Source organism: Oncorhynchus kisutch, linkage group LG8 (assembly GCF_002021735.2).
Source record: "Oncorhynchus kisutch isolate 150728-3 linkage group LG8, Okis_V2, whole genome shotgun sequence".
NCBI lineage: Eukaryota > Metazoa > Chordata > Actinopteri > Salmoniformes > Salmonidae > Oncorhynchus > Oncorhynchus kisutch.
The window spans coordinates 16,942,966-16,967,147 of record NC_034181.2 but is presented as its reverse complement, the minus strand read 5'-3'; the positions used below and the strand labels follow the sequence as shown (position 1 = coordinate 16,967,147).

Sequence of the window (24,182 nt, the reverse complement as noted above, 5' to 3'; positions counted from 1 at the left end):
CAAATGGTGAAAGTTACTCAAAATCCATAAAAAAATGTTTTTTATTATATCTTTCATTAGCTTTTAACATTTTTTGTTTATTTTTCTTTGTATCTTAAGATCGGCATGTTTCCATCAGACATATAAGACGTTATGTTACAGAATTGTGAAAACCTATGAATTTTAAAGACTTTTAATTGTCAGGATGGCCGAGTGGTCTAAGGCGCCAGACTCAAGGTGAGAGTCCTTCCTAGTTACTGGGGTATTCTGGTCTCCGATTGGAGGAGAGGGTTCAAATCCCTCTTCTGACAAAACTTTTCCTTAAAAAGTAGCTCTTTGTCAATACCGAAAAATTCTTCAAATGGTGAAAGTTACTCAAAATCCATAAAAAAATGTTTTTTATTATATCTTTCATTAGCTTTTAACAATTTTTGTTTATTTTTCTTTGTATCTTAATATCGGCATGTTTCCATCAGACATATCAGACGTTATGTTACAGAATCGCGAAAACATATGAATTTTAAAAATTTATAATTGTCAGGATGGCCGAGTGGTCTAAGGCGCCAGACTCAAGGTGAGAGTCCTTCCTAGTTACTGGGGTATTCTGGTCTCCGATTGGAGGCGACGGTTCAAATCCTTCTTCTGACAAAACTTTTGCCTTAAAAAGTAGCTCTTTGTCAATACCGAAAAATTCTCCAAATGGTGAAAGGAAAACACATGAACAGTGATTAATCGTCTGACAGATGCCATAGTTTGAGAACAGACAACACATGAAACGCGAATAATCGTTCTATACATGTCATCATATGCCTAGTTTAGAATTGATAAAGTTACTCAAATTCCATAAAAAAATGTTTTTTACTATATCTCTCATTAGCTTTTAACATTTTTTGTTTATTTTTCTTTGTATCTTAAGATCGGCATGTTTCCATCAGACATATCAGACGTTATGTTACAGAATTGTGAAAACCTATGAATTTTAAAGACTTTTAATTGTCAGGATGGCCGAGTGGTCTAAGGCGCCAGACTCAAGGTGAGAGTCCTTCCTAGTTACTTGGGTATTCTGGTCTCCGATTGGAGGCGAGGGTTCAAATCCCTCTTCTGACACAACTTTTCCTTAAAAAGTAGCTCTTTGTCAATACCGAAAAATTCTCCAAATGGTGAAAGTTACTCAAAATCCATAAAAAAATGTTTTTTATTATATCTTTCATTAGCTTTTAACAATTTTTGTTTATTTTTCTTTGTATCTTAATATCGGCATGTTTCCATCAGACATATCAGACGTTATGTTACAGAATCGCGAAAACATATGAATTTTAAAAATTTATAATTGTCAGGATGGCCGAGTGGTCTAAGGCGCCAGACTCAAGGTGAGAGTCCTTCCTAGTTACTGGGGTATTCTGGTCTCCGATTGGAGGCGACGGTTCAAATCCTTCTTCTGACAAAACTTTTGCCTTAAAAAGTAGCTCTTTGTCAATACCGAAAAATTCTCCAAATGGTGAAAGGAAAACACATGAACAGTGATTAATCGTCTGACAGATGCCATAGTTTGAGAACAGACAACACATGAAACGCGAATAATCGTTCTATACATGTCATCATATGCCTAGTTTAGAATTGATAAAGTTACTCAAATTCCATAAAAAAATGTTTTTTACTATATCTCTCATTAGCTTTTAACATTTTTTGTTTATTTTTCTTTGTATCTTAAGATCGGCATGTTTCCATCAGACATATCAGACGTTATGTTACAGAATTGTGAAAACCTATGAATTTTAAAGATTTATAATTGTCAGGATGGCCGAGTGGTCTAAGGCGCCAGACTCAAGGTGAGAGTCCTTCCTAGTTACTGGGGTGTTCTGGTCTCCGATTGGAGGTGACGGTTCAAATCCTTCTTCTGACAAAACTTTTGCCTTAAAAAGTAGCTCTTTGTCAATACAGATAAATTCTCCAAATGGTGAAAGTTACTCAAAATCCATAAAAAAATGTTTTTTATTATATCTTTCATTAGCTTTTAACATTTTTTGTTTATTTTTCTTTGTATCTTAAGATCGGCATGTTTCCATCAGACATATAAGACGTTATGTTACAGAATTGTGAAAACCTATGAATTTTAAAGACTTTTAATTGTCAGGATGGCCGAGTGGTCTAAGGCGCCAGACTCAAGGTGAGAGTCCTTCCTAGTTACTGGGGTATTCTGGTCTCCGATTGGAGGCGAGGGTTCAAATCCCTCTTCTGACACAACTTTTCCTTAAAAAGTAGCTCTTTGTCAATACCGAAAAATTCTTCAAATGGTGAAAGTTACTCAAAATCCATAAAAAAATGTTTTTTATTATATCTTTCATTAGCTTTTAACAATTTTTGTTTATTTTTCTTTGTATCTTAATATCGGCATGTTTCCATCAGACATATCAGACGTTATGTTACAGAATCGCGAAAACATATGAATTTTAAAAATTTATAATTGTCAGGATGGCCGAGTGGTCTAAGGCGCCAGACTCAAGGTGAGAGTCCTTCCTAGTTACTGGGGTATTCTGGTCTCCGATTGGAGGCGACGGTTCAAATCCTTCTTCTGACAAAACTTTTGCCTTAAAAAGTAGCTCTTTGTCAATACCGAAAAATTCTCCAAATGGTGAAAGGAAAACACATGAACAGTGATTAATCGTCTGACAGATGCCATAGTTTGAGAACAGACAACACATGAAACGCGAATAATCGTTCTATACATGTCATCATATGCCTAGTTTAGAATTGATAAAGTTACTCAAATTCCATAAAAAAATGTTTTTTACTATATCTCTCATTAGCTTTTAACATTTTTTGTTTATTTTTCTTTGTATCTTAAGATCGGCATGTTTCCATCAGACATATCAGACGTTATGTTACAGAATTGTGAAAACCTATGAATTTTAAAAACTTTTAATTGTCAGGATGGCCGAGTGGTCTAAGGCGCCAGACTCAAGGTGAGAGTCCTTCCTAGTTACTTGGGTATTCTGGTCTCCGATTGGAGGCGAGGGTTCAAATCCCTCTTCTGACACAACTTTTCCTTAAAAAGTAGCTCTTTGTCAATACCGAAAAATTCTCCAAATGGTGAAAGTTACTCAAAATCCATAAAAAAATGTTTTTTATTATATCTTTCATTAGCTTTTAACAATTTTTGTTTATTTTTCTTTGTATCTTAATATCGGCATGTTTCCATCAGACATATCAGACGTTATGTTACAGAATCGCGAAAACATATGAATTTTAAAAATTTATAATTGTCAGGATGGCCGAGTGGTCTAAGGCGCCAGACTCAAGGTGAGAGTCCTTCCTAGTTACTGGGGTATTCTGGTCTCCGATTGGAGGCGACGGTTCAAATCCTTCTTCTGACAAAACTTTTGCCTTAAAAAGTAGCTCTTTGTCAATACCGAAAAATTCTCCAAATGGTGAAAGGAAAACACATGAACAGTGATTAATCGTCTGACAGATGCCATAGTTTGAGAACAGACAACACATGAAACGCGAATAATCGTTCTATACATGTCATCATATGCCTAGTTTAGAATTGATAAAGTTACTCAAATTCCATAAAAAAATGTTTTTTACTATATCTCTCATTAGCTTTTAACATTTTTTGTTTATTTTTCTTTGTATCTTAAGATCGGCATGTTTCCATCAGACATATCAGACGTTATGTTACAGAATTGTGAAAACCTATGAATTTTAAAGACTTTTAATTGTCAGGATGGCCGAGTGGTCTAAGGCGCCAGACTCAAGGTGAGAGTCCTTCCTAGTTACTTGGGTATTCTGGTCTCCGATTGGAGGCGAGGGTTCAAATCCCTCTTCTGACACAACTTTTCCTTAAAAAGTAGCTCTTTGTCAATACCGAAAAATTCTCCAAATGGTGAAAGTTACTCAAAATCCATAAAAAAATGTTTTTTATTATATCTTTCATTAGCTTTTAACAATTTTTGTTTATTTTTCTTTGTATCTTAATATCGGCATGTTTCCATCAGACATATCAGACGTTATGTTACAGAATCGCGAAAACATATGAATTTTAAAAATTTATAATTGTCAGGATGGCCGAGTGGTCTAAGGCGCCAGACTCAAGGTGAGAGTCCTTCCTAGTTACTGGGGTATTCTGGTCTCCGATTGGAGGCGACGGTTCAAATCCTTCTTCTGACAAAACTTTTGCCTTAAAAAGTAGCTCTTTGTCAATACCGAAAAATTCTCCAAATGGTGAAAGGAAAACACATGAACAGTGATTAATCGTCTGACAGATGCCATAGTTTGAGAACAGACAACACATGAAACGCGAATAATCGTTCTATACATGTCATCATATGCCTAGTTTAGAATTGATAAAGTTACTCAAATTCCATAAAAAAATGTTTTTTACTATATCTCTCATTAGCTTTTAACATTTTTTGTTTATTTTTCTTTGTATCTTAAGATCGGCATGTTTCCATCAGACATATCAGACGTTATGTTACAGAATTGTGAAAACCTATGAATTTTAAAGATTTATAATTGTCAGGATGGCCGAGTGGTCTAAGGCGCCAGACTCAAGGTGAGAGTCCTTCCTAGTTACTGGGGTGTTCTGGTCTCCGATTGGAGGTGACGGTTCAAATCCTTCTTCTGACAAAACTTTTGCCTTAAAAAGTAGCTCTTTGTCAATACAGATAAATTCTCCAAATGGTGAAAGTTACTCAAAATCCATAAAAAAATGTTTTTTATTATATCTTTCATTAGCTTTTAACATTTTTTGTTTATTTTTCTTTGTATCTTAAGATCGGCATGTTTCCATCAGACATATAAGACGTTATGTTACAGAATTGTGAAAACCTATGAATTTTAAAGACTTTTAATTGTCAGGATGGCCGAGTGGTCTAAGGCGCCAGACTCAAGGTGAGAGTCCTTCCTAGTTACTGGGGTATTCTGGTCTCCGATTGGAGGCGAGGGTTCAAATCCCTCTTCTGACACAACTTTTCCTTAAAAAGTAGCTCTTTGTCAATACCGAAAAATTCTTCAAATGGTGAAAGTTACTCAAAATCCATAAAAAAATGTTTTTTATTATATCTTTCATTAGCTTTTAACAATTTTTGTTTATTTTTCTTTGTATCTTAATATCGGCATGTTTCCATCAGACATATCAGACGTTATGTTACAGAATCGCGAAAACATATGAATTTTAAAAATTTATAATTGTCAGGATGGCCGAGTGGTCTAAGGCGCCAGACTCAAGGTGAGAGTCCTTCCTAGTTACTGGGGTATTCTGGTCTCCGATTGGAGGCGACGGTTCAAATCCTTCTTCTGACAAAACTTTTGCCTTAAAAAGTAGCTCTTTGTCAATACCGAAAAATTCTCCAAATGGTGAAAGGAAAACACATGAACAGTGATTAATCGTCTGACAGATGCCATAGTTTGAGAACAGACAACACATGAAACGCGAATAATCGTTCTATACATGTCATCATATGCCTAGTTTAGAATTGATAAAGTTACTCAAATTCCATAAAAAAATGTTTTTTACTATATCTCTCATTAGCTTTTAACATTTTTTGTTTATTTTTCTTTGTATCTTAAGATCGGCATGTTTCCATCAGACATATCAGACGTTATGTTACAGAATTGTGAAAACCTATGAATTTTAAAAACTTTTAATTGTCAGGATGGCCGAGTGGTCTAAGGCGCCAGACTCAAGGTGAGAGTCCTTCCTAGTTACTTGGGTATTCTGGTCTCCGATTGGAGGCGAGGGTTCAAATCCCTCTTCTGACACAACTTTTCCTTAAAAAGTAGCTCTTTGTCAATACCGAAAAATTCTCCAAATGGTGAAAGTTACTCAAAATCCATAAAAAAATGTTTTTTATTATATCTTTCATTAGCTTTTAACAATTTTTGTTTATTTTTCTTTGTATCTTAATATCGGCATGTTTCCATCAGACATATCAGACGTTATGTTACAGAATCGCGAAAACATATGAATTTTAAAAATTTATAATTGTCAGGATGGCCGAGTGGTCTAAGGCGCCAGACTCAAGGTGAGAGTCCTTCCTAGTTACTGGGGTATTCTGGTCTCCGATTGGAGGCGACGGTTCAAATCCTTCTTCTGACAAAACTTTTGCCTTAAAAAGTAGCTCTTTGTCAATACCGAAAAATTCTCCAAATGGTGAAAGGAAAACACATGAACAGTGATTAATCGTCTGACAGATGCCATAGTTTGAGAACAGACAACACATGAAACGCGAATAATCGTTCTATACATGTCATCATATGCCTAGTTTAGAATTGATAAAGTTACTCAAATTCCATAAAAAAATGTTTTTTACTATATCTCTCATTAGCTTTTAACATTTTTTGTTTATTTTTCTTTGTATCTTAAGATCGGCATGTTTCCATCAGACATATCAGACGTTATGTTACAGAATTGTGAAAACCTATGAATTTTAAAGATTTATAATTGTCAGGATGGCCGAGTGGTCTAAGGCGCCAGACTCAAGGTGAGAGTCCTTCCTAGTTACTGGGGTGTTCTGGTCTCCGATTGGAGGTGACGGTTCAAATCCTTCTTCTGACAAAACTTTTGCCTTAAAAAGTAGCTCTTTGTCAATACAGATAAATTCTCCAAATGGTGAAAGTTACTCAAAATCCATAAAAAAATGTTTTTTATTATATCTTTCATTAGCTTTTAACATTTTTTGTTTATTTTTCTTTGTATCTTAAGATCGGCATGTTTCCATCAGACATATCAGACGTTATGTTACAGAATTGTGAAAACCTATGAATTTTAAAGACTTATAATTTTCAGGATGTCCGAGTGGTCTAAGGCGCCAGACTCAAGGTGAGAGTCCTTCCTAGTTACTGGGGTATTCTCGTCTCCGATTGGAGGCGAGGGTTCAAATCCCTCTTCTGACACAACTTTTGCCTTAAAAAGTAGCTCTTTGTCAATACCGAAAAATTCTCCAAATGGTGAAAGGAAAACACATGAACAGTGATTAATCTTTTGATAGATGCCATAGTTTGAGAACAGACAACACATGAAACGCGAATAATTGTTCGATACATGTCATCATATGCCTAGTTTAGAATTCAAAAAGTTACTCAAAATCCATTAAAAAATGTTTTTTACTATATCTTTCATTAGCTTTAAAAAAAAAAAGTTTATTTTTCTTTGTATCTTAAGATCGGCATGTTTCCATCAGACATATCAGACGTTATGTTACAGAATTGTGAAAACCTATGAATTTTAAAGACTTTTAATTGTCAGGATGGCCGAGTGGTCTAAGGCGCCACACTCAAGGTGAGAGTCCTTCCTAGTTACTGGGGTATTCTGGTCTCCGATTGGAGGCGAGTGTTCAAATCCCTCTTCTGACACAACTTTTGCCCAAAAAAGTAGCTCTTTGTCAATACCGAAAAATTCTCCAAATGGTGAAAGTTACTCAAAATCCATAAAAAAAAGTTTTTTATTATATCTTTCATTAGCTTTTAACAATTTTTGTTTATTTTTCTTTGTATCTTAATATCGGCATGTTTCCATCAGACATATCAGACGTTATGTTACAGAATCGCGAAAACATATGAATTTTAAATATTTATAATTGTCAGGATGGCCGAGTGGTCTAAGGCGCCAGACTCAAGGTGAGAGTCCTTCCTAGTTACTGGGGTGTTCTGGTCTCCGATTGGAGGCGAGGGTTCAAATCCCTCTTCTGACACAACTTTTGCCATAAAAAGTAGCTCTTTGTCAATACCGAAAAATTCTCCAAATGGTGAAAGGAAAACACATGAACAGTGATTAATCGTTTGATAGATGCCATTGTTTGAGAACAGACAACACATGAAACGCGAATAATCGTTCGATACATGTCATCATATGCCTAGTTTAGAATTCAAAAAGTTACTCAAAATCCATAAAAAAATGTTTTTACTATATCTTTCATTAGCTTTAAAAAAAAAAATGTTTATTTTTCTTTGTATCTTAAGATCGGCATGTTTCCATCAGACATATCAGACGTTATGTTACAGAATCGTGAAAACATATGAATTTAAGGATTTATAGTTGTCAGGATGGCCGAGTGGTCTAAGTCGCCAGACTCAAGGTGAGAGTCCTTCCTAGTTACTGGGGTGTTCTGGTCTCCGATTGGAGGCGAGGGTTCAAATCCCTCTTCTGACACAACTTTTGCCTTAAAAAAGAGTAGCTCTTTGTCAAATCCGAAAAGTTCTCCAAATGGTGAAAGGAAAACACATGAACAGTGATTAATCGTTTGATAGATGCCATAGTTTGAGAACAGACAACACATGAAACGCGAATAATCGTTCGATACATGTCATCATATGCCTAGTTTAGAATTCAAAAAGTTACTCAAAATCCATTAAAAAATGTTTTTTACTTATTCTTTGATTAGCTTTTAACATTTTTTGTTTATTTTTCTTTGTATCTTAAGATCGGCATGTTTCCATCAGACATATCAGACGTTATGTTACAGAATTGTGAAAACCTATGAATTTTAAAGACTTTTAATTGTCAGGATGGCCGAGAAGTCTAAGTCGCCAGACTCAAGGTGAGAGTCCTTCCTAGTTACTGGGGTATTCTGGTCTCCGATTGGAGGCGAGGGTTCAAATCTCTCTTCTGACACAACTTTTGCCTTAAAAAGTAGCTCTTTGTCAATACCGAAAAATTCTCCAAATGGTGAAAGTTACTCAAAATCCATTAAAAAATGTTTTTTATTATATCTTTCATTAGCTTTTAACAATTTTTGTTTATTTTTCTTTGTATCTTAATATCGGCATGTTTCCATCAGACATATCAGACGTTATGTTACAGAATCGCGAAAACATATGAATTTTAAATATTTATAATTGTCAGGATGGCCGAGTGGTCTAAGGCGCCAGACTCAAGGTGAGAGTCCTTCCTAGTTACTGGGGTGTTCTGGTCTCCGATTGGAGGCGAGGGTTCAAATCCCTCTTCTGACACAACTTTTGCCTTAAAAAGTAGCTCTTTGTCAATACCGAAAAATTCTCCAAATGGTGAAAGGAAAACACATGAACAGTGATTAATCGTTTGATAGATGCCATAGTTTGAGAACAGACAACACATGAAACGCGAATAATCGTTCGATACATGTCATCATATGCCTAGTTTAGAATTCAAAAAGTTACTCAAAATCCATTAAAAAATGTTTTTTACTTATTCTTTGATTAGCTTTTAACATTTTTTGTTTATTTTTCTTTGTATCTTAAGATCGGCATGTTTCCATCAGACATATCAGACGTTATGTTACAGAATTGTGAAAACCTATGAATTTTAAAGGCTTTCAATTGTCAGGATGGCCGAGTGGTCTAAGGCGCCATACTCAAGGTGAGAGTCATTCCTAGTTACTGGGGTATTCTGGTCTCCGATTGGAGGCGAGGGTTCAAATCCCTCTTCTGACACAACTTTTCCTTAAAAAGTAGCTCTTTGTCAATACCGAAAAATTCTCCAAATGGTGAAAGTTACTCAAAATCCATAAAAAAATGTTTTTTATTATATCTTTCATTAGCTTTTAACAATTTTTGTTTATTTTTCTTTGTATCTTAATATCGGCATGTTTCCATCAGACATATCAGACGTTATGTTACAGAATCGCGAAAACATATGAATTTTAAATATTTATAATTGTCAGGATGGCCGAGTGGTCTAAGGCGCCAGACTCAAGGTGAGAGTCCTTCCTAGTTACTGGGGTGTTCTGGTCTCCGATTGGAGGCGAGGGTTCAAATCCCTCTTCTGACACAACTTTTGCCATAAAAAGTAGCTCTTTGTCAATACCGAAAAATTCTCCAAATGGTGAAAGGAAAACACATGAACAGTGATTAATCGTTTGATAGATGCCATTGTTTGAGAACAGACAACACATGAAACGCGAATAATCGTTCGATACATGTCATCATATGCCTAGTTTAGAATTCAAAAAGTTACTCAAAATCCATAAAAAAATGTTTTTACTATATCTTTCATTAGCTTTAAAAAAAAATGTTTATTTTTCTTTGTATCTTAAGATCGGCATGTTTCCATCAGACATATCAGACGTTATGTTACAGAATCGTGAAAACATATGAATTTAAGGATTTATAGTTGTCAGGATGGCTGAGTGGTCTAAGTCGCCAGACTCAAGGTGAGAGTCCTTCCTAGTTACTGGGGTGTTCTGGTCTCCGATTGGAGGCGAGGGTTCAAATCCCTCTTCTGACACAACTTTTGCCTTAAAAAAGAGTAGCTCTTTGTCAAATCCGAAAAGTTCTCCAAATGGTGAAAGGAAAACACATGAACAGTGATTAATCGTTTGATAGATGCCATAGTTTGAGAACAGACAACACATGAAACGCGAATAATCGTTCGATACATGTCATCATATGCCTAGTTTAGAATTCAAAAAGTTACTCAAAATCCATTAAAAAATGTTTTTTACTATATCTTTCATTAGCTTTTAACATTTTTTGTTTATTTTTCTTTGTATCTTAAGATCGGCATGTTTCCATCAGACATATCAGACGTTATGTTACAGAATTGTGAAAACCTATGAATTTTAAAGACTTTTAATTGTCAGGATGGCCGAGTGGTCTAAGGCGCCAGACTCAAGGTGAGAGTCCTTCCTAGTTACTGGGGTATTCTGGTCTCCGATTGGAGGCGAGGGTTCAAATCCCTCTTCTGACACAACTTTTGCCTTAAAAAGTAGCTCTTTGTCAATACCGAAAAATTCTCCAAATGGTGAAAGGAAAACACATGAACAGTGATTAATCGTTTGATAGATGCCATAGTTTGAGAACAGACAACACATGAAACGCGAATAACCGTTCGATACATGTCATCATATGCCTAGTTTAGAATTCAAAAAGTTACTCAAAATCCATAAAAAAATGTTTTTACTATATCTTTCATTAGCTTTAAAAAAAAAATGTTTATTTTTCTTTGTATCTTAAGATCGGCATGTTTCCATCAGACATATCAGACGTTATGTTACAGAATCGTGAAAACATATGAATTTAAGGATTTATAGTTGTCAGGATGGCCGAGTGGTCTAAGTCGCCAGACTCAAGGTGAGAGTCCTTCCTAGTTACTGGGGTGTTCTGGTCTCCGATTGGAGGCGAGGGTTCAAATCCCTCTTCTGACACAACTTTTGCCTTAAAAAAGAGTAGCTCTTTGTCAAATCCGAAAAGTTCTCCAAATGGTGAAAGGAAAACACATGAACAGTGATTAATCGTTTGATAGATGCCATAGTTTGAGAACAGACAACACATGAAACGCGAATAATCGTTCGATACATGTCATCATATGCCTAGTTTAGAATTCAAAAAGTTACTCAAAATCCATTAAAAAATGTTTTTTACTATATCTTTCATTAGCTTTTAACATTTTTTGTTTATTTTTCTTTGTATCTTAAGATCGGCATGTTTCCATCAGACATATCAGACGTTATGTTACAGAATTGTGAAAACCTATGAATTTTAAAGACTTTTAATTGTCAGGATGGCCGAGTGGTCTAAGGCGCCAGACTCAAGGTGAGAGTCCTTCCTAGTTACTGGGGTATTCTGGTCTCCGATTGGAGGCGAGGGTTCAAATCCCTCTTCTGACACAACTTTTGCCTTAAAAAGTAGCTCTTTGTCAATACCGAAAAATTCTCCAAATGGTGAAAGTTACTCAAAATCCATAAAAAAATGTTTTTTATTATATCTTTCATTAGCTTTTAACAATTTTTGTTTATTTTTGTTTGTATCTTAAGATCGGCATGTTTCCATCAGACATATCAGACGTTATGTTACAGAATCGATACATATGCCTAGTTTAGAATTCAAAAAGTTACTCAAAATCCATTAAAAAATGTTTTTTACTATATCTTTCATTAGCTTTTAACATTTTTTGTTTATTTTTCTTTGTATCTTAAGATCGGCATGTTTCCATCAGACATATCAGACGTTATGTTACAGAATTGTGAAAACCTATGAATTTTAAAGACTTTTAATTGTCAGGATGGCCGAGTGGTCTAAGGCGCCAGACTCAAGGTGAGAGTCCTTCCTAGTTACTGGGGTATTCTGGTCTCCGATTGGAGGCGAGGGTTCAAATCCCTCTTCTGACACAACTTTTGCCTTAAAAAGTAGCTCTTTGTCAATACCGAAAAATTCTCCAAATGGTGAAAGGAAAACACATGAACAGTGATTAATCGTTTGATAGATGCCATTGTTTGAGAACAGACAACACATGAAACACGAATAATCGTTCGATACATGTCATCATATGCCTAGTTTAGAATTCAAAAAGTTACTCAAAATCCATAAAAAAATGTTTTTACTATATCTTTCATTAGCTTTAAAAAAAAAATGTTTATTTTTCTTTGTATCTTAAGATCGGCATGTTTCCATCAGACATATCAGACGTTATGTTACAGAATCGCGAAAACATATGAATTTTAAAAATTTATAATTGTCAGGATGGCCGAGTGGTCTAAGGCGCCAGACTCAAGGTGAGAGTCCTTCCTAGTTACTGGGGTGTTCTGGTCTCCGATTGGAGGCGAGGGTTCAAATCCCTCTTCTGACACAACTTTTGCCATAAAAAGTAGCTCTTTGTCAATACCGAAAAATTCTCCAAATGGTGAAAGGAAAACACATGAACAGTGATTAATCGTTTGATAGATGCCATTGTTTGAGAACAGACAACACATGAAACACGAATAATCGTTCGATACATGTCATCATATGCCTAGTTTAGAATCCAAAAAGTTACTCAAAATCCATAAAAAAATGTTTTTACTATATCTTTCATTAGCTTTAAAAAAAAAATGTTTATTTTTCTCTGTATCTTAAGATCGGCATGTTTCCATCAGACATATCAGACGTTATGTTACAGAATCGTGAAAACATATGAATTTAAGGATTTATAGTTGTCAGGATGGCCGAGTGGTCTAAGTCGCCAGACTCAAGGTGAGAGTCCTTCCTAGTTACTGGGGTGTTCTGGTCTCCGATTGGAGGCGAGGGTTCAAATCCCTCTTCTGACACCACTTTTGCCTTAAAAAAGAGTAGCTCTTTGTCAAATCCGAAAAGTTCTCCAAATGGTGAAAGGAAAACACATGAACAGTGATTAATCGTTTGATAGATGCCATAGTTTGAGAACAGACAACACATGAAACGCGAATAATCGTTCGATACATGTCATCATATGCCTAGTTTAGAATTCAAAAAGTTACTCAAAATCCATTAAAAAATGTTTTTTACTATATCTTTCATTAGCTTTTAACATTTTTTGTTTATTTTTCTTTGTATCTTAAGATCGGCATGTTTCCATCAGACATATCAGACGTTATGTTACAGAATTGTGAAAACCTATGAATTTTAAAGACTTTTAATTGTCAGGATGGCCGAGTGGTCTAAGGCGCCAGACTCAAGGTGAGAGTCCTTCCTAGTTACTGGGGTATTCTGGTCTCCGATTGGAGGCGAGGGTTCAAATCCCTCTTCTGACACAACTTTTGCCTTAAAAAGTAGCTCTTTGTCAATACCGAAAAATTCTCCAAATGGTGAAAGTAAAACACATGAACAGTGATTAATCGTTTGATAGATGCCATAGTTTGAGAACAGACAACACATGAAACGCGAATAATCGTTCGATACATGTCATCATATGCCTAGTTTAGAATTCAAAAAGTTACTCAAAATCCATTAAAAAATGTTTTTTACTATATCTTTCATTAGCTTTTAACATTTTTTGTTTATTTTTCTTTGTATCTTAAGATCGGCATGTTTCCATCAGACATATCAGACGTTATGTTACAGAATCGTGAAAACATATGAATTTAAGGATTTATAGTTGTCAGGATGGCCGAGTGGTCTAAGTCGCCAGACTCAAGGTGAGAGTCCTTCCTAGTTACTGGGGTGTTCTGGTCTCCGATTGGAGGCGAGGGTTCAAATCCCTCTTCTGACACAACTTTTGCCTTAAAAAAGAGTAGCTCTTTGTCAAATCCGAAAAGTTCTCCAAATGGTGAAAGGAAAACACATGAACAGTGATTAATCGTTTGATAGATGCCATAGTTTGAGAACAGACAACACATGAAACGCGAATAATCGTTCGATACATGTCATCATATGCCTAGTTTAGAATTCAAAAAGTTACTCAAAATCCATTAAAAAATGTTTTTTACTATATCTTTCATTAGCTTTTAACATTTTTTGTTTATTTTTCTTTGTATCTTAAGATCGGCATGTTTCCATCAGACATATCAGACGTTATGTTACAGAATTGTGAAAACCTATGAATTTTAAAGACTTTTAATTGTCAGGATGGCCGAGTGGTCTAAGGCGCCAGACTCAAGGTGAGAGTCCTTCCTAGTTACTGGGGTATTCTGGTCTCCGATTGGAGGCGAGGGTTCAAATCCCTCTTCTGACACAACTTTTCCTTAAAAAGTAGCTCTTTGTCAATACCGAAAAATTCTCCAAATGGTGAAAGTTACTCAAAATCCATAAAAAAATGTTTTTTATTATATCTTTCATTAGCTTTTAACAATTTTTGTTTATTTTTCTTTGTATCTTAATATCGGCATGTTTCCATCAGACATATCAGACGTTATGTTACAGAATCGCGAAAACATATGAATTTTAAATATTTATAATTGTCAGGATGGCCGAGTGGTCTAAGGCGCCAGACTCAAGGTGAGAGTCCTTCCTAGTTACTGGGGTGTTCTGGTCTCCGATTGGAGGCGAGGGTTCAAATCCCTCTTCTGACACAACTTTTGCCATAAAAAGTAGCTCTTTGTCAATACCGAAAAATTCTCCAAATGGTGAAAGGAAAACACATGAACAGTGATTAATCGTTTGATAGATGCCATTGTTTGAGAACAGACAACACATGAAACACGAATAATCGTTCGATACATGTCATCATATGCCTAGTTTAGAATCCAAAAAGTTACTCAAAATCCATAAAAAATGTTTTTACTATATCTTTCATTAGCTTTAAAAAAAAATGTTTATTTTTCTCTGTATCTTAAGATCGGCATGTTTCCATCAGACATATCAGACGTTATGTTACAGAATCGTGAAAACATATGAATTTAAGGATTTATAGTTGTCAGGATGGCCGAGTGGTCTAAGTCGCCAGACTCAAGGTGAGAGTCCTTCCTAGTTACTGGGGTGTTCTGGTCTCCGATTGGAGGCGAGGGTTCAAATCCCTCTTCTGACACCACTTTTGCCTTAAAAAGAGTAGCTCTTTGTCAAATCCGAAAAGTTCTCCAAATGGTGAAAGGAAAACACATGAACAGTGATTAATCGTTGATAGATGCCATAGTTTGAGAACAGACAACACATGAAACGCGAATAATCGTTCGATACATGTCATCATATGCCTAGTTTAGAATTCAAAAAGTTACTCAAAATCCATAAAAAAATGTTTTTTACTATATCTTTCATTAGCTTTTAACATTTTTTGTTTATTTTTCTTTGTATCTTAAGATCGGCATGTTTCCATCAGACATATCAGACGTTATGTTACAGAATCGTGAAAACATATGAATTTAAAGATTAATAGTTGTCAGGATGGCCGAGTGGTCTAAGTCGCCAGACTCAAGGTGAGAGTCCTTCCTAGTTACTAGGGTATTCTGGTCTCCGATTGGAGGCGAGGGTTCAAATCCCTCTTCTGACACAACTTTTGCCTTAAAAAGTAGCTCTTTGTCAATACCGAAAATTCTCCAAATGGTGAAAGGAAAACACATGAACAGTAATTAATCCTTTGATAGATGCCATAGTTTGAGAACAGACAACACATGAAACGCGAATAATCGTTCGATACATGTCATCATATGCCTAGTTTAGAATTCAAAAAGTTACTCAAAATCCATAAAAAAATGTTTTTTACTATATCTTTCATTAGCTTTAAAAAAATTTGTTTATTTTTCTTTGTATCTTAAGATCGGCATGTTTCCATCAGACATATCAGAAGTTATGTTACAGAATCGCGAAAACATATGAATTTTAAGGATTTATAATTGTCAGGATGGCCGAGTGGTCTAAGGCGCCAGACTCAAGGTGAGAGTCCTTCCTAGTTACTGGGGTGTTCTGGTCTCCGATTGGAGGCGAGGGTTCAAATCCCTCTTCTGACACAACTTTTGCCTTAAAAAGTAGCTCTTTGTCAATACCGAAAAATTCTCCAAATGGTGAAAGTTACTCAAAATCCATAAAAAAATGTTTTTTATTATATCTTTCATTAGCTTTTAACATTTTTGTTTATTTTTCTTTGTATCTTAAGATCGGCATGTTTCCATCAGACATATCAGACGTTATGTTACAGAATCGCGAAAAAATATGAATTTTAAGGATTTATAATTGTCAGGATGGCCGAGTGGTCTAAGGCGCCAGACTCAAGGTGAGAGTCCTTCCTAGTTACTGGGGTGTTCTCGTCTCCGATTGGAGGCGACGGTTCAAATCCCTCTTCTGACACAACTTTTGCCTTAAAAAAGTAGCTCTTTGTCAATACCGAAAAATTCTCCAAATGGTGAAAGGAAAACACATGAACAGTGATTAATCGTTTGATAGATGCCATAGTTTGAGAACAGACAACACATGAAACGCGAATAATCGTTCGATACATGTCATCATATGCCTAGTTTAGAATTCAAAAAGTTACTCAAAATCCATTAAAAAATGTTTTTTATTATATCTTTCATTAGCTTTTAACATTTTTTGTTTATTTTTCTTTGTATCTTAAGATCGGCATATTTCCATCAGACATATCAGACGTCATGTTACAGAATTGTGAAAACCTGTGAATTTTAAAGACGTTTAATTGTCAGGATGGCCGAGTGGTCTAAGGCGCCAGACTCAAAGTGAGAGTCCTTCCTAGTTACTGGGGTGTTCTGGTCTCCGATTGGAGGCGAGGGTTCAAATCCCTCTTCTGACACAACTTTTGCCTTAAAAAGAGTAGCTCTTTGTCAAATCCGAAAAGTTCTCCAAATGGTGAAAGGAAAACACATGAACAGTGATTAATCGATTGATAGATGCCATAGTTTGAGAACAGACAACATATGAAACGCGAATAATCGTTCGATACATGTCATCATATGCCTAGTTTAGAATTCAAAAAGTTACTCAAAATCCATAAAAAAATGTTTTTACTATATCTTTCATTAGCTTTAAAAAAAAATTATTTATTTTTCTTTGTATCTTAAGATCGGCATGTTTCCATCAGACATATCAGACGTTATGTTACAGAATCGCGAAAACATATGAATTTTAAGGATTTATAATTGTCAGGATGGCCGAGTGGTCTAAGGCGCCAGACTCAAGGTGAGAGTCCTTCCTAGTTACTGGGGTGTTCTGGTCTCCGATTGGAGGCGAGGGTTCAAATCCCTCTTCTGACACAACTTTTGCCTTAAAAAGTAGCTCTTTGTCAATACCGAAAAATTCTCCAAATGGTGAAAGGAAAACACATGAACATTAATTAATCCTTTGATAGATGCCATAGTTTGAGAACAGACAACACATGAAACGCGAATAATCGTTCGATACATGTCATCATATGCCTAGTTTAGAATTCAAAAAGTTACTCAAAATCCATAAAAAAATGTTTTTTACTATATCTTTCATTAGCTTTAAAAAAAAATTGTTTATTTTTCTTTGTATCTTAAGATCGGCATGTTTCCATCAGACATATCAGACGTTATGTTACAGAATCGCGAAAACATATGAATTTTAAGGATTTATAATTGTCAGGATGGCCGAGTGGTCTAAGGCGCCAGACTCAAGGTGAGAGTCCTTCCTAGTTACTGGGGTGTTCTGGTCTCCGATTGGAGGCGAGGGTTCAAATCCCTCTTCTGACACAACTTTTGCCTTAAAAAGTAGCTCTTTGTCAATACCGAAAAATTCTCCAAATGGTGAAAGTTACTCAAAATCCATAAAAAAATGTTTTTTATTATATCTTTCATTAGCTTTTAACATTTTTTGTTTATTTTTCTTTGTATCTTAAGATCGGCATGTTTCCATCAGACATATCAGACGTTATGTTACAGAATCGCGAAAACATATGAATTTTAAGGATTCATCGTTCGATACACGTCATCATATGCCTAGTTTAGAATTCAAAAAGTTACTCAAAATCCATAAAAAAATGTTTTTTACTATATCTTTCATTAGCTTTAAAAAAAAAATGTATATTTTTCTTTATATCTTAAGATCGGCATGTTTCCATCAGACATATCAGACGTTATGTTACAGAATCGCGAAAACATATGAATTTTAAGGATTTATAATTGTCAGGATGGCCGAGTGGTCTAAGGCGTCAGACTCAAGGTGAGAGTCCTTCTTAGTTACTGGGGTGTTCTGGTCTCCGATTGGAGGCGAGGGTTCAAATCCCTCTTCTGACACAACTTTTGCCTTAAAAAAGAGTAGCTCTTTGTCAAATCCGAAAAGTTCTCCAAATGGTGAAAGGAAAACACATGAACAGTGATTAATCGATTGATAGATGCCATAGTTTGAGAACAGACAACATATGAAACGCGAATAATCGTTCGATACATGTCATCATATGCCTAGTTTAGAATTCAAAAAGTTACTCAAAATCCATAAAAAAATGTTTTTTATTATATCTTTCATTAGCTTTTAACATTTTTTGTTTATTTTTCTTTGTATCTTAAGATCGGCATGTTTCCATCAGACATATCAGACGTCATGTTACAGAATTGTGAAAACCTATGAATTTTAAAGTCTTTTAATTGTCAGGATGGCCGAGTGGTCTAAGGCACCAGACTCAAGGTGAGAGTCCTTCCTAGTTACTAGGGTATTCTGGTCTCCGATTGGAGGCGAGGGTTCAAATCCCTCTTCTGACACAACTTTTGCCTTAAAAAGTAGCTCTTTGTCAATACCGAAAAATTCTCCAAATGGTGAAAGGAAAACACATGAACATTAATTAATCCTTTGATAGATGCCATAGTTTGAGAACAGACAACACATGAAACGCGAATAATCGTTCGATACATGTCATCATATGCCTAGTTTAGAATTCAAAAAGTTACTCAAAATCCATAAAAAATGTTTTTTACTATATCTTTCATTAGCTTTAAAAAAAAATTGTTTATTTTTCTTTGTATCTTAAGATCGGCATGTTTCCATCAGACATATCAGAAGTTATGTTACAGAATCGCGAAAACATATGAATTTTAAGGATTTATAATTGTCAGGATGGCCGAGTGGTCTAAGGCGCCAGACTCAAGGTGAGAGTCCTTCCTAGTTACTGGGGTGTTCTGGTCTCCGATTGGAGGCGAGGGTTCAAATCCCTCTTCTGACACAACTTTTGCCTTAAAAAGTAGCTCTTTGTCAATACCGAAAAATTCTCCAAATGGTGAAAGTTACTCAAAATCCATAAAAAAATGTTTTTTATTATATCTTTCATTAGCTTTTAACATTTTTTGTTTATTTTTCTTTGTATCTTAAGATCGGCATGTTTCCATCAGACATATCAGACGTTATGTTACAGAATCGCGAAAAAATATGAATTTTAAGGATTTATAATTGTCAGGATGGCCGAGTGGTCTAAGGCGCCAGACTCAAGGTGAGAGTCCTTCCTAGTTACTGGGGTGTTCTCGTCTCCGATTGGAGGCGACGGTTCAAATCCCTCTTCTGACACAACTTTTGCCTTAAAAAGTAGCTCTTTGTCAATACCGAAAAATTCTCCAAATGGTGAAAGGAAAACACATGAACAGTGATTAATCGTTTGATAGATGCCATAGTTTGAGAACAGACAACACATGAAACGCGAATAATCGTTCGATACATGTCATCATATGCCTAGTTTAGAATTCAAAAAGTTACTCAAAATCCATTAAAAAATGTTTTTTATTATATCTTTCATTAGCTTTTAACATTTTTTGTTTATTTTTCTTTGTATCTTAAGATCGGCATATTTCCATCAGACATATCAGACGTCATGTTACAGAATTGTGAAAACCTGTGAATTTTAAAGACGTTTAATTGTCAGGATGGCCGAGTGGTCTAAGGCGCCAGACTCAAAGTGAGAGTCCTTCCTAGTTACTGGGCTGTTCTGGTCTCCGATTGGAGGCGAGGGTTCAAATCCCTCTTCTGACACAACTTTTGCCTTAAAAAGTAGCTCTTTGTCAATACCGAAAAATTCTCCAAATGGTGAAAGTTACTCAAAATCCATAAAAAAATGTTTTTTATTATATCTTTCATTAGCTTTTAACATTTTTTGTTTATTTTTCTTTGTATCTTAAGATCGGCATGTTTCCATCAGACATATCAGACGTTATGTTACAGAATCGCGAAAACATATGAATTTTAAGGATTCATCGTTCGATACACGTCATCATATGCCTAGTTTAGAATTCAAAAAGTTACTCAAAATCCATAAAAAAATGTTTTTTACTATATCTTTCATTAGCTTTAAAAAAAAAATGTTTATTTTTCTTTATATCTTAAGATCGGCATGTTTCCATCAGACATATCAGACGTTATGTTACAGAATCTTGAAAACATATGAATTTTAAGGATTTATAATTGTCAGGATGGCCGAGTGGTCTAAGGCGCCAGACTCAAGGTGAGAGTCCTTCCTAGTTACTGGGGTGTTCTGGTCTCCGATTGGAGGCGAGGGTTCAAATCCCTCTTCTGACACAACTTTTGCCTTAAAAAAGAGTAGCTCTTTGTCAAATCCGAAAAGTTCTCCAAATGGTGAAAGGAAAACACATGAACAGTGATTAATCGATTGATAGATGCCATAGTTTGAGAACAGACAACATATGAAACGCGAATAATCGTTCGATACATGTCATCATATGCCTAGTTTAGAATTCAAAAAGTTACTCAAAATCCATAAAAAAATGTTTTTACTATATCTTTCATTAGCTTTAAAAAAAAATATTTATTTTTCTTTGTATCTTAAGATCGGCATGTTTCCATCAGACATATCAGACGTTATGTTACAGAATCGCGAAAACATATGAATTTTAAGGATTTATAATTGTCAGGATGGCCGAGTGGTCTAAGGCGCCAGACTCAAGGTGAGAGTCCTTCCTTGTTACTGGGGTGTTCTGGTCTCCGATTGGAGGCGAGGGTTCAAATCCCTCTTCTGACACAACTTTTGCCTTAAAAAGTAGCTCTTTGTCAATACCGAAAAATTCTCCAAATGGTGAAAGGAAAACACATGAACATTAATTAATCCTTTGATAGATGCCATAGTTTGAGAACAGACAACACATGAAACGCGAATAATCGTTCGATACATGTCATCATATGCCTAGTTTAGAATTCAAAAAGTTACTCAAAATCCATAAAAAAATGTTTTTTACTATATCTTTCATTAGCTTTAAAAAAAAAATGTATATTTTTCTTTGTATCTTAAGATCGGCATGTTTCCATCAGACATATCAGACGTTATGTTACAGAATCGCGAAAACATATGAATTTTAAGGATTTATAATTGTCAGGATGGCCGAGTGGTCTAAGGCGCCAGACTCAAGGTGAGAGTCCTTCCTAGTTACTGGGGTGTTCTGGTCTCAGATTGGAGGCGAGGGTTCAAATCCCTCTTCTGACACAACTTTTGCCTTAAAAAGTAGCTCTTTGTCAATACCGAAAAATTCTCCAAATGGTGAAAGTTACTCAAAATCCATAAAAAAATGTTTTTTATTATATCTTTCATTAGCTTTTAACATTTTTTGTTTATTTTTCTTTGTATCTTAAGATCGGCATGTTTCCATCAGACATATCAGACGTTATGTTACAGAATCGCGAAAACATATGAATTTTAAGGATTCATCGTTCGATACACGTCATCATATGCCTAGTTTAGAATTCAAAAAGTTACTCAAAATCCATAAAAAAATGTTTTTTACTATATCTTTCATTAGCTTTAAAAAAAAAATGTTTATTTTTCTTTATATCTTAAGATCGGCATGTTTCCATCAGACATATCAGACGTTATGTTACAGAATCGCGAAAACATATGAATTTTAAGGATTTATAATTGTCAGGATGGCCGAGTGGTCTAAGGCGCCAGACTCAAGGTGAGAGTCCTTCCTAGTTACTGGGGTGTTCTGGTCTCCGATTGGAGGCGAGGGTTCAAATCCCTCTTCTGACACAACTTTTGCCTTAAAAAAGAGTAGCTCTTTGTCAAATCCGAAAAGTTCTCCAAATGGTGAAAGGAAAACACATGAACAGTGATTAATCGATTGATAGATGCCATAGTTTGAGAACAGACAACATATGAAACGCGAATAATCGTTCGATACATGTCATCATATGCCTAGTTTAGAATTCAAAAAGTTACTCAAAATCCATAAAAAAATGTTTTTTATTATATCTTTCATTAGCTTTAAAAAAAAATTGTTTATTTTTCTTTGTATCTTAAGATCGGCATGTTTCCATCAGACATATCAGAAGTTATGTTACAGAATCGCGAAAACATATGAATTTTAAGGATTTATAATTGTCAGGATGGCCGAGTGGTCTAAGGCGCCAGACTCAAGGTGAGAGTCCTTCCTAGTTACTGGGGTGTTCTGGTCTCCGATTGGAGGCGAGGGTTCAAATCCCTCTTCTGACACAACTTTTGCCTTAAAAAGTAGCTCTTTGTCAATACCGAAAAATTCTCCAAATGGTGAAAGTTACTCAAAATCCATAAAAAAATGTTTTTTATTATATCTTTCATTAGCTTTTAACATTTTTTGTTTATTTTTCTTTGTATCTTAAGATCGGCATGTTTCCATCAGACATATCAGACGTTATGTTACAGAATCGCGAAAAAATATGAATTTTAAGGATTTATAATTGTCAGGATGGCCGAGTGGTCTAAGGCGCCAGACTCAAGGTGAGAGTCCTTCCTAGTTACTGGGGTGTTCTCGTCTCCGATTGGAGGCGACGGTTCAAATCCCTCTTCTGACACAACTTTTGCCTTAAAAAGTAGCTCTTTGTCAATACCGAAAAATTCTCCAAATGGTGAAAGGAAAACACATGAACAGTGATTAATCGTTTGATAGATGCCATAGTTTGAGAACAGACAACACATGAAACGCGAATAATCGTTCGATACATGTCATCATATGCCTAGTTTAGAATTCAAAAAGTTACTCAAAATCCATTAAAAAATGTTTTTTATTATATCTTTCATTAGCTTTTAACATTTTTTGTTTATTTTTCTTTGTATCTTAAGATCGGCATATTTCCATCAGACATATCAGACGTCATGTTACAGAATTGTGAAAACCTATGAATTTTAAAGACGTTTAATTGTCAGGATGGCCGAGTGGTCTAAGGCGCCAGACTCAAAGTGAGAGTCCTTCCTAGTTACTGGGCTGTTCTGGTCTCCGATTGGAGGCGAGGGTTCAAATCCCTCTTCTGACACAACTTTTGCCTTAAAAAGTAGCTCTTTGTCAATACCGAAAAATTCTCCAAATGGTGAAAGGAAAACACATGAACATTAATGAATCCTTTGATAGATGCCATAGTTTGAGAACAGACAACACATGAAACGCGAATAATCGTTCGATACATGTCATCATATGCCTAGTTTAGAATTCAAAAAGTTACTCAAAATCCATTAAAAAATGTTTTTTACTATATCTTTCATTAGCTTTAAAAAAAATTGTTTATTTTTCTTTGTATCTTAAGATCGGCATGTTTCCATCAGACATATCAGACGTTATGTTACAGAATCGCGAAAACATATGAATTTTAAGGATTTATAATTGTCAGGATGGCCGAGTGGTCTAAGGCGCCAGACTCAAGGTGAGAGTCCTTCCTAGTTACTGGGGTGTTCTGGTCTCCGATTGGAGGCGAGGGTTCAAATCCCTCTTCTGACACAACTTTTGCCTTAAAAAGTAGCTCTTTGTCAATACCGAAAAATTCTCCAAATGGTGAAAGTTACTCAAAATCCATAAAAAAATGTTTTTTATTATATCTTTCATTAGCTTTTAACATTTTTTGTTTATTTTTCTTTGTATCTTAAGATCGGCATGTTTCCATCAGACATATCAGACGTTATGTTACAGAATCGCGAAAACATATGAATTTTAAGGATTTATAATTGTCAGGATGGCCGAGTGGTCTAAGGCGCCAGACTCAAGGTGAGAGTCCTTCCTAGTTACTGGGGTGTTCTGGTCTCCGATTGGAGGCGAGGGTTCAAATCCCTCTTCTGACACAACTTTTGCCTTAAAAAAAGAGTAGCTCTTTGTCAAAACCGAAAAGTTCTCCAAATGGTGAAAGGAAAACACATG

The 24,182-nt window shown here is 35.3% G+C and overlaps 31 non-coding genes across 31 annotated transcripts; all 31 read left to right on the top strand.

Moving 5' to 3' along the window:
- Nucleotides 1-974: 974 nt before the first annotated feature.
- Nucleotides 975-1,086, top strand: trnal-caa (transfer RNA leucine (anticodon CAA)). Its single transcript has 2 exons — nt 975-1,012; nt 1,041-1,086. It is a non-coding gene; the product is annotated as a tRNA-Leu (tRNA).
- A 1,022-nt stretch (nt 1,087-2,108) lies between these two features.
- On the top strand, nt 2,109-2,220 carry trnal-caa (transfer RNA leucine (anticodon CAA)). The gene is made up of 2 exons: nt 2,109-2,146; nt 2,175-2,220. It is a non-coding gene; the product is annotated as a tRNA-Leu (tRNA).
- A 684-nt stretch (nt 2,221-2,904) lies between these two features.
- trnal-caa (transfer RNA leucine (anticodon CAA)) lies at nt 2,905-3,016 on the top strand. The gene is made up of 2 exons: nt 2,905-2,942; nt 2,971-3,016. It is a non-coding gene; the product is annotated as a tRNA-Leu (tRNA).
- A 684-nt stretch (nt 3,017-3,700) lies between these two features.
- On the top strand, nt 3,701-3,812 carry trnal-caa (transfer RNA leucine (anticodon CAA)). Its single transcript has 2 exons — nt 3,701-3,738; nt 3,767-3,812. It is a non-coding gene; the product is annotated as a tRNA-Leu (tRNA).
- A 1,022-nt stretch (nt 3,813-4,834) lies between these two features.
- trnal-caa (transfer RNA leucine (anticodon CAA)) lies at nt 4,835-4,946 on the top strand. The gene is made up of 2 exons: nt 4,835-4,872; nt 4,901-4,946. It is a non-coding gene; the product is annotated as a tRNA-Leu (tRNA).
- Nucleotides 4,947-5,630: 684 nt separating this feature from the next.
- trnal-caa (transfer RNA leucine (anticodon CAA)) lies at nt 5,631-5,742 on the top strand. Its single transcript has 2 exons — nt 5,631-5,668; nt 5,697-5,742. It is a non-coding gene; the product is annotated as a tRNA-Leu (tRNA).
- Nucleotides 5,743-7,561: 1,819 nt separating this feature from the next.
- trnal-caa (transfer RNA leucine (anticodon CAA)) lies at nt 7,562-7,673 on the top strand. The gene is made up of 2 exons: nt 7,562-7,599; nt 7,628-7,673. It is a non-coding gene; the product is annotated as a tRNA-Leu (tRNA).
- Nucleotides 7,674-8,819: 1,146 nt separating this feature from the next.
- On the top strand, nt 8,820-8,931 carry trnal-caa (transfer RNA leucine (anticodon CAA)). The gene is made up of 2 exons: nt 8,820-8,857; nt 8,886-8,931. It is a non-coding gene; the product is annotated as a tRNA-Leu (tRNA).
- A 684-nt stretch (nt 8,932-9,615) lies between these two features.
- trnal-caa (transfer RNA leucine (anticodon CAA)) lies at nt 9,616-9,727 on the top strand. Its single transcript has 2 exons — nt 9,616-9,653; nt 9,682-9,727. It is a non-coding gene; the product is annotated as a tRNA-Leu (tRNA).
- Nucleotides 9,728-10,533: 806 nt separating this feature from the next.
- Nucleotides 10,534-10,645, top strand: trnal-caa (transfer RNA leucine (anticodon CAA)). The gene is made up of 2 exons: nt 10,534-10,571; nt 10,600-10,645. It is a non-coding gene; the product is annotated as a tRNA-Leu (tRNA).
- Nucleotides 10,646-11,452: 807 nt separating this feature from the next.
- On the top strand, nt 11,453-11,564 carry trnal-caa (transfer RNA leucine (anticodon CAA)). The gene is made up of 2 exons: nt 11,453-11,490; nt 11,519-11,564. It is a non-coding gene; the product is annotated as a tRNA-Leu (tRNA).
- A 389-nt stretch (nt 11,565-11,953) lies between these two features.
- On the top strand, nt 11,954-12,065 carry trnal-caa (transfer RNA leucine (anticodon CAA)). The gene is made up of 2 exons: nt 11,954-11,991; nt 12,020-12,065. It is a non-coding gene; the product is annotated as a tRNA-Leu (tRNA).
- Nucleotides 12,066-12,411: 346 nt separating this feature from the next.
- trnal-caa (transfer RNA leucine (anticodon CAA)) lies at nt 12,412-12,523 on the top strand. Its single transcript has 2 exons — nt 12,412-12,449; nt 12,478-12,523. It is a non-coding gene; the product is annotated as a tRNA-Leu (tRNA).
- An 807-nt stretch (nt 12,524-13,330) lies between these two features.
- Nucleotides 13,331-13,442, top strand: trnal-caa (transfer RNA leucine (anticodon CAA)). The gene is made up of 2 exons: nt 13,331-13,368; nt 13,397-13,442. It is a non-coding gene; the product is annotated as a tRNA-Leu (tRNA).
- An 808-nt stretch (nt 13,443-14,250) lies between these two features.
- On the top strand, nt 14,251-14,362 carry trnal-caa (transfer RNA leucine (anticodon CAA)). Its single transcript has 2 exons — nt 14,251-14,288; nt 14,317-14,362. It is a non-coding gene; the product is annotated as a tRNA-Leu (tRNA).
- A 225-nt stretch (nt 14,363-14,587) lies between these two features.
- trnal-caa (transfer RNA leucine (anticodon CAA)) lies at nt 14,588-14,699 on the top strand. The gene is made up of 2 exons: nt 14,588-14,625; nt 14,654-14,699. It is a non-coding gene; the product is annotated as a tRNA-Leu (tRNA).
- A 1,259-nt stretch (nt 14,700-15,958) lies between these two features.
- Nucleotides 15,959-16,070, top strand: trnal-caa (transfer RNA leucine (anticodon CAA)). Its single transcript has 2 exons — nt 15,959-15,996; nt 16,025-16,070. It is a non-coding gene; the product is annotated as a tRNA-Leu (tRNA).
- Nucleotides 16,071-16,755: 685 nt separating this feature from the next.
- On the top strand, nt 16,756-16,867 carry trnal-caa (transfer RNA leucine (anticodon CAA)). Its single transcript has 2 exons — nt 16,756-16,793; nt 16,822-16,867. It is a non-coding gene; the product is annotated as a tRNA-Leu (tRNA).
- A 348-nt stretch (nt 16,868-17,215) lies between these two features.
- On the top strand, nt 17,216-17,327 carry trnal-caa (transfer RNA leucine (anticodon CAA)). Its single transcript has 2 exons — nt 17,216-17,253; nt 17,282-17,327. It is a non-coding gene; the product is annotated as a tRNA-Leu (tRNA).
- Nucleotides 17,328-17,674: 347 nt separating this feature from the next.
- Nucleotides 17,675-17,786, top strand: trnal-caa (transfer RNA leucine (anticodon CAA)). Its single transcript has 2 exons — nt 17,675-17,712; nt 17,741-17,786. It is a non-coding gene; the product is annotated as a tRNA-Leu (tRNA).
- A 431-nt stretch (nt 17,787-18,217) lies between these two features.
- trnal-caa (transfer RNA leucine (anticodon CAA)) lies at nt 18,218-18,329 on the top strand. Its single transcript has 2 exons — nt 18,218-18,255; nt 18,284-18,329. It is a non-coding gene; the product is annotated as a tRNA-Leu (tRNA).
- Nucleotides 18,330-18,679: 350 nt separating this feature from the next.
- On the top strand, nt 18,680-18,791 carry trnal-caa (transfer RNA leucine (anticodon CAA)). The gene is made up of 2 exons: nt 18,680-18,717; nt 18,746-18,791. It is a non-coding gene; the product is annotated as a tRNA-Leu (tRNA).
- Nucleotides 18,792-19,137: 346 nt separating this feature from the next.
- Nucleotides 19,138-19,249, top strand: trnal-caa (transfer RNA leucine (anticodon CAA)). Its single transcript has 2 exons — nt 19,138-19,175; nt 19,204-19,249. It is a non-coding gene; the product is annotated as a tRNA-Leu (tRNA).
- Nucleotides 19,250-19,934: 685 nt separating this feature from the next.
- On the top strand, nt 19,935-20,046 carry trnal-caa (transfer RNA leucine (anticodon CAA)). The gene is made up of 2 exons: nt 19,935-19,972; nt 20,001-20,046. It is a non-coding gene; the product is annotated as a tRNA-Leu (tRNA).
- Nucleotides 20,047-20,477: 431 nt separating this feature from the next.
- trnal-caa (transfer RNA leucine (anticodon CAA)) lies at nt 20,478-20,589 on the top strand. The gene is made up of 2 exons: nt 20,478-20,515; nt 20,544-20,589. It is a non-coding gene; the product is annotated as a tRNA-Leu (tRNA).
- A 348-nt stretch (nt 20,590-20,937) lies between these two features.
- On the top strand, nt 20,938-21,049 carry trnal-caa (transfer RNA leucine (anticodon CAA)). Its single transcript has 2 exons — nt 20,938-20,975; nt 21,004-21,049. It is a non-coding gene; the product is annotated as a tRNA-Leu (tRNA).
- Nucleotides 21,050-21,939: 890 nt separating this feature from the next.
- On the top strand, nt 21,940-22,051 carry trnal-caa (transfer RNA leucine (anticodon CAA)). The gene is made up of 2 exons: nt 21,940-21,977; nt 22,006-22,051. It is a non-coding gene; the product is annotated as a tRNA-Leu (tRNA).
- Nucleotides 22,052-22,401: 350 nt separating this feature from the next.
- Nucleotides 22,402-22,513, top strand: trnal-caa (transfer RNA leucine (anticodon CAA)). The gene is made up of 2 exons: nt 22,402-22,439; nt 22,468-22,513. It is a non-coding gene; the product is annotated as a tRNA-Leu (tRNA).
- Nucleotides 22,514-23,198: 685 nt separating this feature from the next.
- On the top strand, nt 23,199-23,310 carry trnal-caa (transfer RNA leucine (anticodon CAA)). The gene is made up of 2 exons: nt 23,199-23,236; nt 23,265-23,310. It is a non-coding gene; the product is annotated as a tRNA-Leu (tRNA).
- Nucleotides 23,311-23,656: 346 nt separating this feature from the next.
- On the top strand, nt 23,657-23,768 carry trnal-caa (transfer RNA leucine (anticodon CAA)). The gene is made up of 2 exons: nt 23,657-23,694; nt 23,723-23,768. It is a non-coding gene; the product is annotated as a tRNA-Leu (tRNA).
- A 226-nt stretch (nt 23,769-23,994) lies between these two features.
- Nucleotides 23,995-24,106, top strand: trnal-caa (transfer RNA leucine (anticodon CAA)). Its single transcript has 2 exons — nt 23,995-24,032; nt 24,061-24,106. It is a non-coding gene; the product is annotated as a tRNA-Leu (tRNA).
- The last annotated feature ends 76 nt before the right edge of the window (nt 24,107-24,182 follow it).